This window comes from Schistocerca serialis, chromosome 3 (assembly GCF_023864345.2).
Source record: "Schistocerca serialis cubense isolate TAMUIC-IGC-003099 chromosome 3, iqSchSeri2.2, whole genome shotgun sequence".
Taxonomy (NCBI): domain Eukaryota; kingdom Metazoa; phylum Arthropoda; class Insecta; order Orthoptera; family Acrididae; genus Schistocerca; species Schistocerca serialis.
The window spans coordinates 975,896,978-975,914,297 of NC_064640.1; the positions used below are offsets into that span (position 1 = coordinate 975,896,978).

The following is a 17,320-nucleotide window of genomic DNA, read 5'->3' on the forward strand; positions in this document are numbered from 1 at the left end:
TGGGAGGCTAAATGATAAGCCATCTTCTTTGTTTTAACAAAAAGAGTTTGATTGTATGGAATGTGATATACATGTGTGTAAACTGAAGTACTATGGAATCAAGGAAGATTGTTCATTTCCTATCTAACGACTAGGAAACAAGACTGTCTTCTAGTGTCAATCTTCAAGGAACAGGTTTGCTAATGGTAGTGGGTATATCAGCTTGCAACTTCCAGAAGACATATAACTTAATTCCCACAAAACACAATGCATGCATTTTCTGGCCAGGAATTATCATAAGAGTGAAATTTTATCGTGACAAGGTAGTCAAATAAGTAGTTAAGCCTAGCATCTTAAATTCTTTGAACTAATGATATAAGAGAAGTTTTCTTGACTATCACATTCAACATCTATAAAAGCAACCTCCACTGTGTTGCTGACACTAAAATGCAAAAGCTGGTTTACTTAGCTCACTTTCACTCTACTATCTCCAGTGGTATCATTTTGTGGCAACTGCATCCATTCATAAACAATCTTAGCACAGAAAACCAGTCAGAATTATTGCAATATCAGTTTCAAACTTCTTACAGGCTTTTGTTCAAAAATTTCAGAATTCTCTCTTGCAATATTTTCAAACTTCTTACAGGCTTTTGTTCAAAAATTTCTGAATTCTCTCTTGCAATATTTGTCATTAATAATATGGACTCATTCAAAAGACAAGACAGAATTCACTCAGTAAATACACGATAGAAAAATGTGGGTGATTCAGACTTTCAAATATAAGTGGGAAGGTTTCTTTGTGAAATAGTCCTTTAATTGTATACAGGAGTTCCTTTGCATAATATACAGCCTTTCATAGTAATGTAATTATACCACTGCAAATCTTTTCTTTCCACATTTTGTTTATTTTTTTTATTTTTTATTTATTTTTTTTTTAATTTCATCTGTTTTACTGTCAGTATGTGCCTTGTCATCTACCGCAGGAAATGTTACTTAGTCAAATGCCAAGAAATTGTGAACACAAATTCTTACCATAAAGGATGTTGCCAAAATTTTAGTGTTGGCCACAAAACATAGAGTTAATGAAGGATGAACGAATAGCTGAGAAAATATGGAAGTGCTCTTAAGCTAACCTATTAACAACAACATTGATTCTACGAAAACTGAACTGAAGTTTCTAAAAACTACTTTTATATGAGAGAAAGTAAGTGATATGAATTATTTGAAATGAGTGAAATATTATTGTATATACATGAATGTACATGAGAAATTGCTTATCAAAAGAGAAAAAATAGAAGGAGGAAGAGCAGGAGATTAATGTCCTGTCAACAATGGGATCATTAGAGATGGAGCACAAGCTCAGATTCCTGAAGGATGCTGGATATGCCCTTTCAAAGGAACCATCCCAGCATTTACCTGAAGTGATTAAGGGAAATCACAGAAAACCTAAATCCCAATCAAGTCACAATCAAGCAGCAGTAGCCCATGACAAACAGTATTGTAAGGTGCATAAAAACATTATTACGAAGGCAAAGAGTATGTGATATGCAAATAGAACAGCTAAGTCACAGGATAAAATTAAAACCATATGGTCAGTTGTGAAGGAAGTGTCTGATCAGCAGCACAAGGTCGACGATATAAAGTTAGATTGTAGTAAAAATATTTCTGTTACTGATAAATCAGATATATGTACAGTATTTAACAATCATTTTCTGAGCATTGCTGGTGAATTAAATAAAAATTTAGCTTCTACAGGGAATCATAACTCTCTTGGCAAATGCCTTTCCAAGATTGATGTCTGAAATACTCCTCTGTGATACAGACAAGGGGGAGATTGAGTCAATAATTAAATCACTGAAGGTTAGGACTCTCATGGTTATGATGGAGTGCCTAGCAGAATATTAAAGTACTGTGCTGCACATGTTAGTCCAATATTTAGCAATATTTATAATTTTTCCTTTAGGAATGGTCAGTTTCCTGAACAATTAAAATACTCAACAGTACAGCCGCTTTATAAAAAGGGAGAAAGGGATAATGCAGACAATTTTAGACCTATTTCTATGCCATCAGTGTTTGCTAAATTTATTGAAAAGGCTGTGTATGTATGTGGGATCATTTTATATCACACAGTTTGCTATCAACTAAATCACAGTAGGACTCAGTTTTTACAAAACCTGACATTTTAATTTCATGGGCATATGATTAATGAAACTGAACAGTTCAGATTTCTAGGTGTTCAGATAGATAGTAAACTGTTGTGGAAAGACCACATTCAGGATCTTGTTCAAAGACTTAATGCTGCCATTTTTACTATTCGAACGGTATCTGAAGTGAGTGAGTGTTCGACATGAAAATTAGTCTACTTTACTTATTGTCATTCACTTATGTCAGATGGTATCATATTTTGGGGTAACTCTTCCCATTGTAGAAGTATACTTTTGGCTCAGAAATGGGCGGTTCGGGCAATAGGTGGTGTAAGTTCACGAACCTCTTGTCGACTCCTGTTCACGAGTATGGGTATTTTGACATTGGCCTCTTTTCCTTACTATCATTTCTTGTTGACAATATTAGCTTATTCCCAAGAATAAGCAGCTTTCACTCCATCAATATTCGGCAGAAATCAAATTTGCACTTGGATCGGACTTCCGTAACTTTTGTGCAGAAAGGTGTGCAATATACTGCTGCATCCATTTTCAATAAGCTACCACTCTAATTCAAAAATCTTAGCAGTAATCCGTGAGCTTTCAAATCAAAACTGAAGAGTTTCCTCATGGGTCATGCCTTCTATTCTGTCGAGGAGTTCCTTGAAAAAGCAAGCTGATTCTTGTCGTATTGTTGATTGTGTTTACTTAAACTTATGGACTGACTTTTTACGGGTTCATAAACATTTTATTTTTATCTGTTATTACTTAAATTATGCTGTAATTTCATGTACTGACACATTCCATGACCTTGGCGATTTGCTCCTCAATTTGGTCCTACGGAAGCTGGAAGGCATCTGTCGCCAGTCTGACGCCACAATGGAGAATCGGGTCGAGGATCTGCAACGTTGAAGGTGCTGCAGCCCAGGAAGTACCATTGAGTACACATAGGACACTGAGGGACTGCATACAGCAGGCTGCCAGGTAAGACAAAGGAGAGTTTCCCATCGAGTATGAGTCCCAGAAATTTTGTAGTTTCAATGAATGGAGGAGCAACAAGCCCAAGATGTAAAAGATAGTGAGAGAAACCAATTGCGCCAACAGAAATTTGTGTGAATAGTTTTGTCAGTGGAAAAATGAAAGCCATTGTCGATGCTCCGTGAGTAAAGACAATCGAGACATCACTGAAGAAATCACTCAATGAGACAGATCTGTGGAGAATTGCAATAGATGGCAAAATTGTCAACAAAAAGGGAGGAGCCGTAGATGCCCAGTGGGAGACAGACCATTACAGCGTTAATGGTGGTAGCAAAGAGGACGATGCTTAGGATGGAACCCTGAGGTACACCATTTCCTGGATAAAAGTGTCCGACAAGGCAACACCTACATGCATCTTGAAACCTCGGTCTTTTAAAAATGCCTCAAGAAAATGGGGCAGGCGGCCACGAAAGCCCCACACGTAGAGAGTATAGAGGACAGCAGTTCTCCAGCAGGTGTCATAGACCTTCTCCAAATTGAAAAACATGGCCACAGTTTGGGATTTTCGCAGAAAACCATTCATGACACGAGTGGACAAAGTCATGAGATGTTCAACTGCAGAACGGCGCACTCAATATTCACACTGTGAAATAGTTAGCAAATTGCGAGACTCAAGGCACCATACCAGCTGGGCATCAATCATATGTTCCACCACCTTGCAAACACAGCTTGTGAGAGAGATGGGGCGGTAGCTAGAAGGAAGGTGTTTGTCCTTACTGGGCTTAGATATGTGTATGACAGTGGCTTCACACTCGCATCTAGGACACGTGCCATCAGCCCAGATGCAGTTGTACACATTAAGCAGTAAGTACTTGCCCACAAGAGAAAGGTGCTGCAAAATCTGAATGTGGACAGCGTCTGGCCCTGGAGCGGAGGATCGGGGTGAACTGAGAGCATGATCTAGCTCTTTCATAGTAAAGGTGACATTGTAGCACTCACAAATCTGAGAAGAGGAGTGTATGGCCTGAGCCACCTCCACTCATTTCCGATGGAGGTGGGCAGGGCGATAGTGGAAAGAGCTCGAAATTTCCGCAAAATGGTGGCCCAAGGTATTGGTGATAGCAATAGGGTCCACAATGGCATCATCTGCTACTGTCAGGCCAGAAATTGGGGACTGGATCTTAGTCCCAGAGAGCCATTGGAGGTCGGCCCACACATTGGAAGATGGAGTGGAACTGTTGAAAGAAGTACTGAATGAAATCCAGCTAGCATTTTTGCTATCCCAAAGAACATGACGACACTGTGCATGCAACTGTTTATAATAAATGCTGTTTGCCATCGTAAGATGACGGTTAAAAACACTGAGAGCATGTCTCCGCACGCGAATTGCATCGCGGCACGCCTCAGTTCACCGAGCAACCAAGAGGAAATGCAAGGAATGGAAAGTTCGGCGACGGTAAGGATAATGTTTGTAAGATATTCCACCTGGTCATCACAACTATGGGAAATCTTCTTCATCAAAGGTTGCCAGGGAGGAGTAAAGCCACCAGTCAGCATTAGTAAGCTGCCATTTGTGTGTGCACACAGGTGGGGTAGGAGTCAGCAAACGGATAGCACACGGGAAATGGTCACTCGAGTACATGTCAGAAAGAATGGACCACTTGAGACGGTGGGCAAGCTGAGCAGTGCAGAAGGATAGGTCCAAATGGGAATAGGTGTGCCAGGAGACGGCAAGGCATGTGGGTGTTCCTGTGTTAAGGCAGAAGAGGTTAAGTTGATTAAGAAGGTCAGACAAGAGGGCACCTCTCCGACAGGTTCTGGGAGAACCCCAAAGGGGATGGTATGCATTAAAGTAACCAAGCAGCAGAAATGAGTGAGGTAGCTGCCCAATAAGCTGGAGGAAACCTGCCCCGATGACATTGAATGACGGAGGGATACAAATGGTACAAAGGTAAAACGTAAGGGGAGGAAGGAAAAGGCGAAACACAACAGCTCAAAAACAGATAGTCAGGGAGACGGGTCGACTACGAACGTCATCCCGCACGAGCAGCATGACTCTCCCACGAGATGGAATGCCGACCTCAGGGGGAAGGTCAAAACGGACCGGGAATAAATGCAAAAGCCCAAAGCAGTCATGAGGACGCAATTTTGTTTCCTGAAGGCAGAGTACAAGGGGACACTGCGATTCTAAAAGTCCCGTAAATCCTCTTTGTCGGATCAAAGGCTGCAAACGTTCCATCGGAGGAGAGTCAGGACGAGGAAAAGATGAATGGATGTCAACCGGTGGCTGCTGAGTGCCAGCCTGTAAAGACTCGCTGCTACAGGGCACAGAGGCAGGAGGATCCTGCTCCACGAGGTCCACAGAAGCATCGGCTTTCTCGTACTGTCAGTCTGCGGAGTCCAATGCAGAGAAACGGTCGGTGGTGCGCACCGGCGACAATGAGGCCAACCAGGCGAAGGTATCACGTGGCGACTTCGGCGAAGAGAATCTTCAAGCTTGCGAAGGAGAATACCATGCAATCTGACAGATTTCTTCGAGCTTTTCCAGTTAGCAGACGCAGAATCAGGTGTCGGTTGGCTGAAGGGACATAGGAGGTCTCCACGGGAGCACTGCTTCTGTCTTTTTCAGCCTGCCTGTCATGTAGCTGGTGACTTCGCCTCTCAAGGTGAGGGTTTGATGGCTCATCGCATGGCTGGACGAGGGGACAGCAATGCTACCTCAACACTGGACAATTTCAAAACTTCAGAGCTGAATTTGAGATCGCACATCTGCACGACCATGTCCTTCACGGAGCGAGATGTAGCAAGAACACTACTGTAAGTGCCAGCTGGTAGAGGGCAGGATTTGCGACTAGCCAGTAACTTGCGAGTGACCAGGTAAGGAACTTTTTCTTTTACCCTGATCTCCCGGACAGCCCACTCATCCAATAAAAGAGACAATCTCGAGAGGAGGCGGTATGGCCGCCATTGCAGTCGATACAGCGGGGAGGAGGAGGCGGATAATCACCCTCGTGCGCATCCCTACCACACGTTACACATTTGGCTGGGGGGGTCAACAAGACATGTGTGTGTGTGGTTGAAACAATAACACTGGTAGCAGCATGTCAGGGTCAGAATGTACAGTCGGACTGTGATAATTTCATAGCCTGCGTTGATTTTGGACTGAAGGTGAGAAAAAGTGTGTGTGTGGCCACTAAGGAGGAATCTAACTTTTCCATCACCTGACGGATGACAATGACACCCTGATCAGAGAGGTACATTTTGATTTTGGGCTGTCACACCCCGAGCAGCCTAGTGTAAATACAATCGCGGGAAGAATTCAGAGTTCTACGGGCCTCGACACGAACAGGATAGCTGTGGAGAAGCGAAGCCGCAAGCAGGTGTTGCGCTCAAGAATCGGAAGTAGTCTCCAAAAGCAAAGTGCCATTGCGTAAACGAGAGCAGGATTTCACAGGGCCGGCAATTGCATCAACACCTTTCTGAATAATAAACAGATTTACCGTCGCGAAGGACTGACCATCTTCAGTATGTGGAACCACGAGGAACCGTGGTGCAGCTGGAAGTGTCTTTGAATCATTAGCCTCATTCCGTTTACGTTTCATAGACGTCGATTGTGCAGGTGATTGACTCATCGCGAGAAAATACCCCACGATTGCCAGCGTCTCCGATGGCACTCTCCTTCCAACTGGGGGCCCCCGCCACGAGGAGGCATACCCGAATTAGGTGATTGTTCACACCTCCCAAATACCTAACAGAGGGACCAACTGGAAATTTGGGAAGGTAGCAGCTTGGGCAATCACCCCTCCCTGGGCCTGGCCTGTACCAGGGGGTACGTGCGAACCCTACCTGTCGACCCAGGGCCGAGAATTATGCATTACCCAGTCACATGTTACGCGTCAGAGGCGTGGGTCGACCTTCAGGAGCACACAGGGAGGAAGAAGAAAAAGAGGAACCTCAAACACCAAAGCGAAGGAAGGATAGGAAAAGGTAAACAAAGAAAGGAACCCCAGACACGTTGCCCAATGGAGGGGAAAAATATAGCAAGAGACTTGACATGCAGCATGGAAGGAAAAAGATGCTGTAAGGCTGGGGCCCTGTGATAGCCAAGCATTAACCCGCGAAAGAGTGGTGTGCCACCTGTGGGGGTGTCGGGATGCTCATTCTTGTCACATGTGAAGTTGTAACTATTATTGGAAAGAGAGAACAATGGATAAAGGGAGAATGAAGACTATAGCCTGTCAATAACAAACATTGTACTGTTCCCTACAGATGACAAGCACTACGCAACCAGGTGCCATTTATCTCTGGGGTAAACTCAGAGAGGAAGTCTGTGTTAATTTTTGATAACCAAAGAGGGTCCGGCCACATGTAGCCAAGTGTGATTAGTCTCAATTTTAAATTAAATTTTTCTCTGCTATTCCACTTTTGTAAGCAGGATATATCAGCTGCATCAAGTTGGACTGCCCTATCAGCCTGGCGTGGAAATTCGGGACAAAAACACGAACTTCCACATATGCCAACAATAGACTTCATGTTGAAAACAGATCAGTTCTAAATACTGCAATGTCTCCAAAACAACCAATCAGATTTTGAAGAGTGAAACACCATTAAATTTGTTGATACCGCTATATCTGTAATTAATATAGTCATGAAAAGAGACTGTATGTTATTTTAGTGAGGGCTTTTTCACAATTAATTTGTGTGAACACAGAATTATGATATATTAAATGACTCGGAAAATATCTCAGGTGCTCACCTTAGCTGAATCACTCTGTATACCACAAGTGCACAACATTCATAGGTAGTGACTAGTGACAAGTAATCCCTCACAGCACACACATTATGAGGCCACCAACCCAAAATATGGTGTCCATGGCTCGTGTTGCGTTACCCACCATTACCTTATAATACCACAAAGACTGACACGACTATTTTCAGAATGTTTCTTTAAAAGCATTAATGGATGAAACTGCCCGACAGATTGAAACTGTATGCCCACTCGGTACTCAAACCTCGGACCTAAGTGTTTGTCAGGCAAGTGTTCACTGAATGAGCTCTCTAAATACATCTTACGACCTACCCTCACAGCTTTACCTCATTCTGGTAACTGGAAGAAGTTAGTCTGGCTCACCATACAAACATATGGTACATGCATGGTGGACTTACCACTGACTTTTACACCACAGCCCATCATCATAAGGACAATTCCTTTCCTTCAAAACTGATAGGTGATGGAGTTGCTATAGTATAATCAGTTGAACTTATGCCACTTGAATTATTTTTATGAGGACAGCATAAATTCTTAATTTATGAAGGAGAGATTTCTGATATCATCAATATGTGACAAAGAATACATGTCTTTGAAATTATATGAAGGGACACAAATGTTCTGGATAATCATATTCATTGACTTCAGTGATTTGTCATAATTTTTATGTGAAGGATTGTACAACCCCAAAGGCAAGATCACAAATAAATTTTTATTGTTATTAATAGTGTCAGTTGCACACAAGCCACTTTCAGATATTATGTAGTTGTCTGAAGGCTTCTGTTGCCTGATTTGGCAAGTTTACCATGTTTGTTGTCATTGTCAGTGCTGGAGACAAGCAATCTGTTTTAATTTTTATATGAAGGATTGAAAATCCTTGAAGTCAAGATCACAAATAAATTTTTATTTTGATTACTAGTTTCAGCTAGACAGATCGCTTGTCTCCAATGTTTACAGCGTCAGCAAACGTGATAAACTTGACAAGTCAGGCAATAGGAGACTGCAAACAACCATGTAAGATCTCAAGATGGCTCATGCGTAACTGAAATTAGTAATCAAAATAAAAATTTATTTGCAAACTTGACTTCACAGATTTCCAGTCCTCTATAAAAATCATAATGGATTCCACAGACAGAGATCCTGCGAAAATAAGTTTGCCCTTTTCCTCCATAAGACCCATAGTGCTGTGGACAACAGTGCTAAGGTTGATACCATGTTCCTTGACTTCAGAATGGCATTTGATGCCATCTTGCACTGCCGTTAAGTGAAAAGAAATATGAGCTTATCAAGTATCAAACCAGATTTGTGATTGGATTCAAGACTTTCTTGCAAATAGAACATCACTCATTATAGAACACAATCAACAGATGTAAAGGTAATTTCTGGAGTGTGATAGGACATTACTGTTTACAAAGTATATAAATTATCTAGTAGAAAGTGTCAGATGCTCTTTAAGACTGTTTGCACATGACATGGTTGTCTGTAACAATGTAGCAATGCCATTGATGAGAAACTGCTGGAAACAGTAATCAGCATAAAATATCTAGGATTAACTATCTAGAGCGACCTCACGTGTAATGACCACATAAAACAAATAGTACAAAAAATAGACACCAGACTGATAGTCATATACAGAATCTTAAGGAACTGTAACTCATCCATGAAGGAAGTGGTTTATAAGGTGCTTATTCAACCGATTCTTGAATATTGTTCATCAATATGGGATCCTTACCAGGTAGAACTGATAGAAGAGATGGAGAAAATCCAATGAAGAGCGGCATGTTTCATCACGGAATCGTTACCGAGATGCTCCACAAACTCTGTTGGCAGTCGTTACAAGAGACATATTCAGCATCATGGGGAGGTTTAGTTTTGAAATTTCAAGACAGCAGTTTTCAGGAAGAGTCGGGCAACATATTACTTCCTCTCACATACATCTCATGTAATGTCCCCAAAGAGAAAATTTGAGAAATTAGAGCCAATACAGGGACTCACCAATAATCATTCCTTCCTTCCACACACCATTTGTGAATGAAACTGGAGGGCAGGGGGTGTGGAGTAGTATCAGATAGTGGTACCAGAAGTACCCTCCACCACACCAAACACCATTGTGGCTTGCGGAGTACGATGTAGATACAAAAATTACTACAGATTGGTTGTCTCCAGTGTTGACAATGTCAAATAACACGATAAGCTTCTGTCAGGAGACTGAGACTTCCATCAATAACATAAGATCTGAAGATGGCTGGTGTGTAGAAGTAGTAATCAAAATAAAAATTTATTTGCCGTCTTGACTTCCAGGATTTTCAGTCTGATGTACCTTCACTTGTGACATGCACGATTTCAGAGACTGCACATAGATACAGTTTACAGGCACACTTTTAGGTGCCACCTGGGTCGACCCCCAAAGAAACAATACTATTTAAATAATAAAAACCAATGCTCAGCCCATTCTTACTCTAGATTACTGTTGCCCAGTCAATGTGTTCAGTGCTACACACAACCTGTATCTTACATGTTACTCTATAAAGTACTGTGTTCCATAGGTTATGTTTGTTCTTGCTATAGCACAATCCTTAGCACAAAAATTATGGATCATATTCAATAACCCTTCCTCTGAAGTGATGAAGTTTTCTGTACAGACCACAGCCATCATCTTAAATAATATTTATAAAATATCTATTCAGCTTAAAATCTTACTGTTTTTTTCTTTCTAACTTGTAATGCATTGGTTTGGTATAATTTGTGTCATGATTATCTGTACTTCCAACAAAAGCAAATCAATTAAAAATTAATATAGTTCCAGCCGATGTTCTTTTATCATGTCAACTAACCCAAATGCACAATAGTATTTGAAATAAGAAAAAAAGAGAAAGAGTGTGTGCGTTTTTCTGTTTACAGCAACCACTACTGAAGAGTGCGTCAGTTGTGCCTCTTGTTGCTCTTTCATCCTGCCTTCTGCAAGTCCACAGGCATATTATGAAAGCTCCACCGATATTTCTCTGTCTTTTTAATATAGTTACACTGGTGTTTCTCGTACAGGAATATGGAAAAAAAATAAGAAAATTAAAACAATGCTGTGCTTCCAGCTCAGTCCCTGATACTGTTCACAACATATTTTTTCTTGTTGGTGACTCACTCTGTACATATAACCATGAAAGGTAAAGCCGAAGGAAAACCATGTGCTAAACTTCTTGAACATTAACTTTCACTAACTGATCAAAGTGGTCCACGAATCATAGCATTTGCAACTTCAGGAGGTTGAAGTGTGTATCATCTGCTGCTGTTACAAACAATTTTAACAAATTTTGCTTGTTTGTTTGTTCATTGTGGCTGATTGACAGGTTTCAATCTTTTTCCTGACATATTCTGTTACTGCTCTAAGTTTAAAATCCCCATATATTATTGTAACTTACTAGATGTGACATTTCTTTCACTTTCATTCTTTTAATTTGCACCTGTAAGGTTCCAAAGAAATTTGAGTGTTGTATGGTTTTGAGTCAGTAGTACTTAAAGTGTAAGTATTGCTTCACCAATACAAATCTTATGAGCCTGTTGATAAACAGCATTGTGAAATCTTGAATGAATGGACCATTTCAGTAATGCAAAGTGTTAAACAGAAACATGGTTTACTGCAACATGATGGTGCAAACCCGTTACCATATTACCGCAGCACAAAAAATTTAGAATCCTGTATTGCAAGAAGCCAGTTAAGCAAGGATTGACCAACAGAATAGCCACTGCACACAGCCAATCTCACAATCTGTCAATTATTGTCTATGAACATATTAAAAGGAGAAGATTTACATGAGGATACAAACAGTAAGTAGCATAAAGAAATTAAAAGTGCCAACAAGGTTGTATTCTGATAATAGTCTGAGACACCACCTTTCCATTTGCCTCATATCTGTGGCCACCATACTATTACACAATTAAACATGCAACCATATTTATAGGTCACAAGTATAAAATTCACAACTTGCATATATAAAAAAGTCATAAATATGAACAGGCACACGATCACTGTAGTTTCATCTCACCATATGAAAAACTGGCCCCAAGTAACTAGACTGCTCATTTTCACCTGCCAGTTGTATATGTTGATAGATAATATAGACCTTTGCATCAGTTTATTTGTTATTTCTTTTGTATCTTATTATTATATGTCTATCTGTTTGCTGTTGTATCTGCTCATGACAGGCAACGATTCATGCGTAATTGGCAAACAGTCTGTACTTGGGGCCAGTTTTTTGTGCATCATCCTGTACTATGGGTGACTGTTCAACATTACACGCTGTCTGATATACTTCTGTGGTCAACTAAGCAAATATCCTGAATTTCAACTGCAGTTGGTGGATTTCATGTAGAGGGTCTGTAAATCAACCCTACAATCTTACACCTTTTGTCTTCTTTCGGTGGAACTAAAGAGATACATATTATCATTAATGAGTATCACCACCCTAATTTTAATAATACCAATACAGTGAGTGCACTTCACATTTTCCCAAGGAAATCATTACTGGTTCAACTCACTCTGCAAATTCCCAATTCCATATGCTTTCGCCATTAATCTTCATACCCTAACTAACTGCTCTTCCTTCTCACTTCCATCTACTGCTTCAAGTTACGTTTTATAACAATTATTTCACAATCACGGAATGACTTTTTTCCAGTGCTGCCAAACCTAACTTGTTTACCAGTGCAAGAAACTGTTTGTCATTCATTGTTATCTGTTCACCACATGCTGCTGCTACTGCTGCTGTTACTGTGGCTGATTATGGGTTCAAGGAGACTAAATATCTAATGTCAACACTCTCCTATTCGGCCCCCGGGATGGAATCAATGTACCCCATCTGCCAGTGTCTAGAGTAAATTTTACATGCAACTGTGAGAAAACTTTAGAAATGTTTACATAGCATGTAACAGAGGCGGTATGTTGGCACCAACCCAGTAATGACCTAGTGGGACACGGAAAAATGCCTAAGAACCACATACAGGCTGGCCAGCACACCGGCCCTTGCTGTTAATCCACCGGGCGCACTCAAACTGGGGATGCACACCTCGTCATCCTGAAAGCGGGCACTTTTAACAAGCATGGCTATCCAGGTGGGTTCATCACGCACAGCTTGGTACAGAAAAAATTGATGATTTAGCTTTTCTGCAGAAATATTCATTACAAAGAAAAAAAAAATAGCATGTGTCAATGAGCACAACTAGGAACCAGTATCAAATCTTGGTCTTCCAGAATTTTGTATTATTTTTGAAAATGAAAGGTGAAGGACAAATAGCCCAGTCAACGAAGACCAAAAATGGTCAAATAGGGGAAAAAATTCATGTAGTCACAAATTTACGTACAGTGGTAGGGAGAACCATAAACAACAACATACTAAAAATCCTGACTGGAAGGATGTGGATGTGGATGTGGATGTGAATGTGGATGTGGGCGTGGGCATGGGCTGTACAGGTCACTTTTTTTATTTTTTCTTGAACATCTTGAAAAACATGGCTTCCAGCAGAAATGTTTCCCAGTACAAAATTAAATTAAATTACATTACATATCCTACAAATAACATCCTACTCATTTTTTCTCTAGGATTAATACTTTCCATACTGCACGGGATGGAAAAATTGCAGATTATTAAAAATAGTGTTTTAATGGTACCGTCAAACGGGGTGATTTCGGACACAGGGCGAATTCGGACAGTATGGCTTATTTGCTCTTTGCCACTGCATAGAAACAAAGAGTTACTTATTTTAACGTCCGTGCGCCAGTTATTTTAAGCGCAAGATTGCATTTATCACTTTCCACAACTTTTGTTTTGCATCAATTGTTTCCCTAGGTGAATAATTGACGAACAGTCTCAGTGTTAAAAATCCATGCATTATCGTAAAGTGGAAACTTTCTATTGTTGCGTCGAGTGGGAAGTTATGGTAACCGTAATTGTCGATGCGCTCAGTAGCTAACAGCATTGAGACAATTTCTGTACAAGTTTGTCAAGCTTCTCATGCAGGTTATAAAATAACAACGGTTTTTGTAAAACTATGTACTGTGTGGGGTGATTTTGGACAATGCCCAGAACGTATAAGAGCAAGAGAGGTGCTACAGTACAGTGTAATTATGACCCAGAACTTTTAGATAAAGCTGTTCATGATATACAGAGTGGTAAATTATTGTACAGAAAAGCGTGTGATTTGTATGGTATACCTAAATCAACCCTACAAAATAAAGTGCAGGAAGCACATCCCCCCCCCCCCCCCCCCCCAAAAAAAGGGAGGACAGCCAGTGCTAAATAAAGAAGAAGAAGAAGAAGAAGAAGAAGAAATGTTGAAGCAAGGTATCTTGAGGGCTGCACATTGGGGATTTCCCTTCACTAAATTGGATATTAGATATTTAGTTAAAGGCTACCTTGATAAATCTGGCCGAAAAGCAGAGAAATTTCGTAATAATTTGCCAGGAGAAGAATGGGTGCATTTATTCCTCAAATGACAGTAAGAAGATCTTTCTGTTCACTTAAGCAAAAATATTAAACGAGCTCGTGCAGAAGTAAACAAAGAGATTGTTAAGATGTTTTTCTCCAATATCAAGGTAAAGCTGGAAAATCTCCCACCTAGTAACATGATCAACTATGATGAAACCATCATTCCATATCACTTATTGGTAACAAAGGGCTACCTTAAAATGTGTAAAATGTCACCAAAATCAAATAAAATGCATGTAGAATTAAACAAAAAGGCAGTAACTGTCCAAATTCGCCCTCTATATACTGTAACTTCGGACAGAGATTTAAAAAACACGCGTCCGAAATCATCCCAATCCATGGGGTGACTTGGGACACTTTATTTAACTGCCTCAGATAAATATACCTACACATACACTTCCTGGTTCTGGGATATTTAATTCATTACACATATACCCTACCACTTCCATAACAATCAATTTAATCTAACAATATATAGAAAAGTTACAATCAAAATAACGACAAAACCATCTGAAATCACCCCGTTCGACAGTATACAGTTAATGTTTATTGTTAAATGGTTGGTTGGTTGTTTTGGAGAAGGAGACCAGACAGCGTGGTCATCAGTCTTATCGGATTAGCGAAGGATGGGGAAGGAAGTCGGCCGTGCCCTTTCAGAGGAACCATCCCGGCATTTGCCTGGAGTGATTTAGGGAAATCACGGAAAACCTAGATCAGGATGGCCGGACGCGGGATTGAACCGTCGTCCTCCCGAATGCGAGTCCAGTGTCTAACCACTGCGCCACCTCGCTCGGTTATTGTTAAATGAAATGGGTTTAAACAAACATTAGGTGTGTGTTCCACAGCTAAGTGCAGTGGAACAAGAGGGAAGGCAGGTCACCAGGTTGTAGTCATGCACTTCCCTCCTTTGTAAGTCTGTGAACTGTAGAGCAAGCACTACATAAATCTCTGCACACTGCTACAGAGGAAATTGATTCTTAGTCACACTGTATGGCAGCTGCAGTGTTCTTCCAGGAAACACAACTTCACCCAGTATGAGAGCTGCTCGCTTTTCAGTCCCGTTCTCTTACGTAAGCAGACACAGTAACTTCACTGAGCTCATGTTTATGTAATGAAGTTATTTTCAGCTTACTGAGTGAGTACTTATTTGTAGTTGTAAAGTGATGCTTTACATAAATTACATTTCTACAAATAACGGGTAGGAAGTGCTTAATTTGTGTTGTGGTGTGATATCAGTGAACTACGTAGTGTCAACGGGAAAGGCATCAGACTGGTAAATGTTCATCTCGCTGCAGTCTGTTGTTGACAGTATACTGTAAATCCAAGGTTGCGAATTAATGAATGACCAGAAAGTTACCACACTTCTTGCACCTTTCATTGTATTACTCGCACACTTTATAAACTGTTTCCATTCAGGAATCTCTGGCACTTGTAGAGTGGGCTGTACTGAGTGGAACCACTTATCACACACCCACAATACATCTTGCAAGGTGGGTGTCAATCTGTCTAATGGATTAGGATTGACCCTATTCCAATCAAGAATAGTAATCTTGCTTTAACGCTCGACATATACTGAAATAATTGAAATTCCTTAACATCTAGGTGACCTAGTTCTGTTACGGAGGATGCCACTTTAAGCCTCAGGAACTCTGCAGATCCTGGGAGAGGTGAAGTTTAGGTTATGCATTTGATACCCCTCATGCTGTGAAACATATTCCAGCCATTGGTAGTGGAGACAATGAAATCAATACTGTTGAATATATATTGCCAACATGTTACATTTGGGACAGATTCTTCAGTGTGGTAGACAGTAGACAGTGTCAGCTGTGGAGCTTTCTCTCTCTCTCTCTCTCTCTCTCTCTCTCTCTCTCTCTCTCTCCCCCTCTCTCTCTCAACAGCTGAAAACAAATACATACTTAGTAAACTGAAAATAACATCACTAAATAAACATGAAACGTGAAGTTATTTTGTTAACTCACATATGGGAAATGAATAGGAAATGCTGGGGAGGTATAGTCTTCCCGTAAACTGAAAAGCCAGCAGCAATCATGGTGGTGGAAGTTGCCTTTCCTAGAAGAACACTATGGCTGCTGTACAGGATGATTAGAATCATTTTCCCTTTAGCAGTGCAGAACACTGTGCAGAGGTTTACGTAGATTCTGTTCATATGCATTTCTTGGGTTCCTCCATCCCTCTTCCCTTTCCTCCCTGTTACACTTACAGAACATAATTTATCCCTTAACATGGTTCTACTGCAATTAGATGTGGCACAGACATTTAATATTAGTTCTTAAACCACTTCGTTTAACAACAAACATTACTTTTATGCCATTAAAACATGATTATTAAAAATGATATTTTCTGTAAAAAAACTTAATGCGTGTTAATTTTGTGCTGGTAAACATTTCTGCAGTTTCTGAGTTATTCAAGAAAAACATAAAAAGTTATCTTTAACCCCTCTCCACCTCCACCCATCCCTCCCACACTCGCACTCCACTAGTAGAATTTTTGGTATGACGCTCATGATACTTCCTTCTACCACAGCACAACAATTTGTGACAAGAATTTTTAATCATAATTTTCCCTTCACTGAATGGACTAAAAGAATCTAAGAGGAAGTCATAAATGGTGGTGATGTGAATGGGTGGACAGCTCTCTCAGTTGAACATGTAGTATCTGTCTAATAATTCTGCAACAGAAGTGTCAAATCTGATCTGCTATTGCTGCTTGAATCAAAATAAATAATTGGTACAGGTGAAAGTAAGCCACTATACACTTCCACAGTTCAGTAGCTTTTGCTGTTCACAGACAGCTACATGTAACTATTCCTTTTCAGAAGATTTACTAGCCGAAGTAATGGAACATCAGGCTACAGCAGTGCACGGTTGACAATGGTATTTAGAATGACATTGGTTTTGTATTGGACAAGGGCATGGTAAAATGATGCCAACACAAGCAATAGATGGTAGGCGGTC

The 17,320-nt window shown here is 40.5% G+C and overlaps 1 protein-coding gene across 1 annotated transcript in view; it reads right to left on the reverse strand.

The window, feature by feature from the left end:
* LOC126471411 (SET and MYND domain-containing protein 4-like) overlaps positions 1-17,320 on the reverse strand; it is a 134,423-nt gene that overhangs the window by 82,046 nt on the left and 35,057 nt on the right. The window lies entirely within an intron of this gene.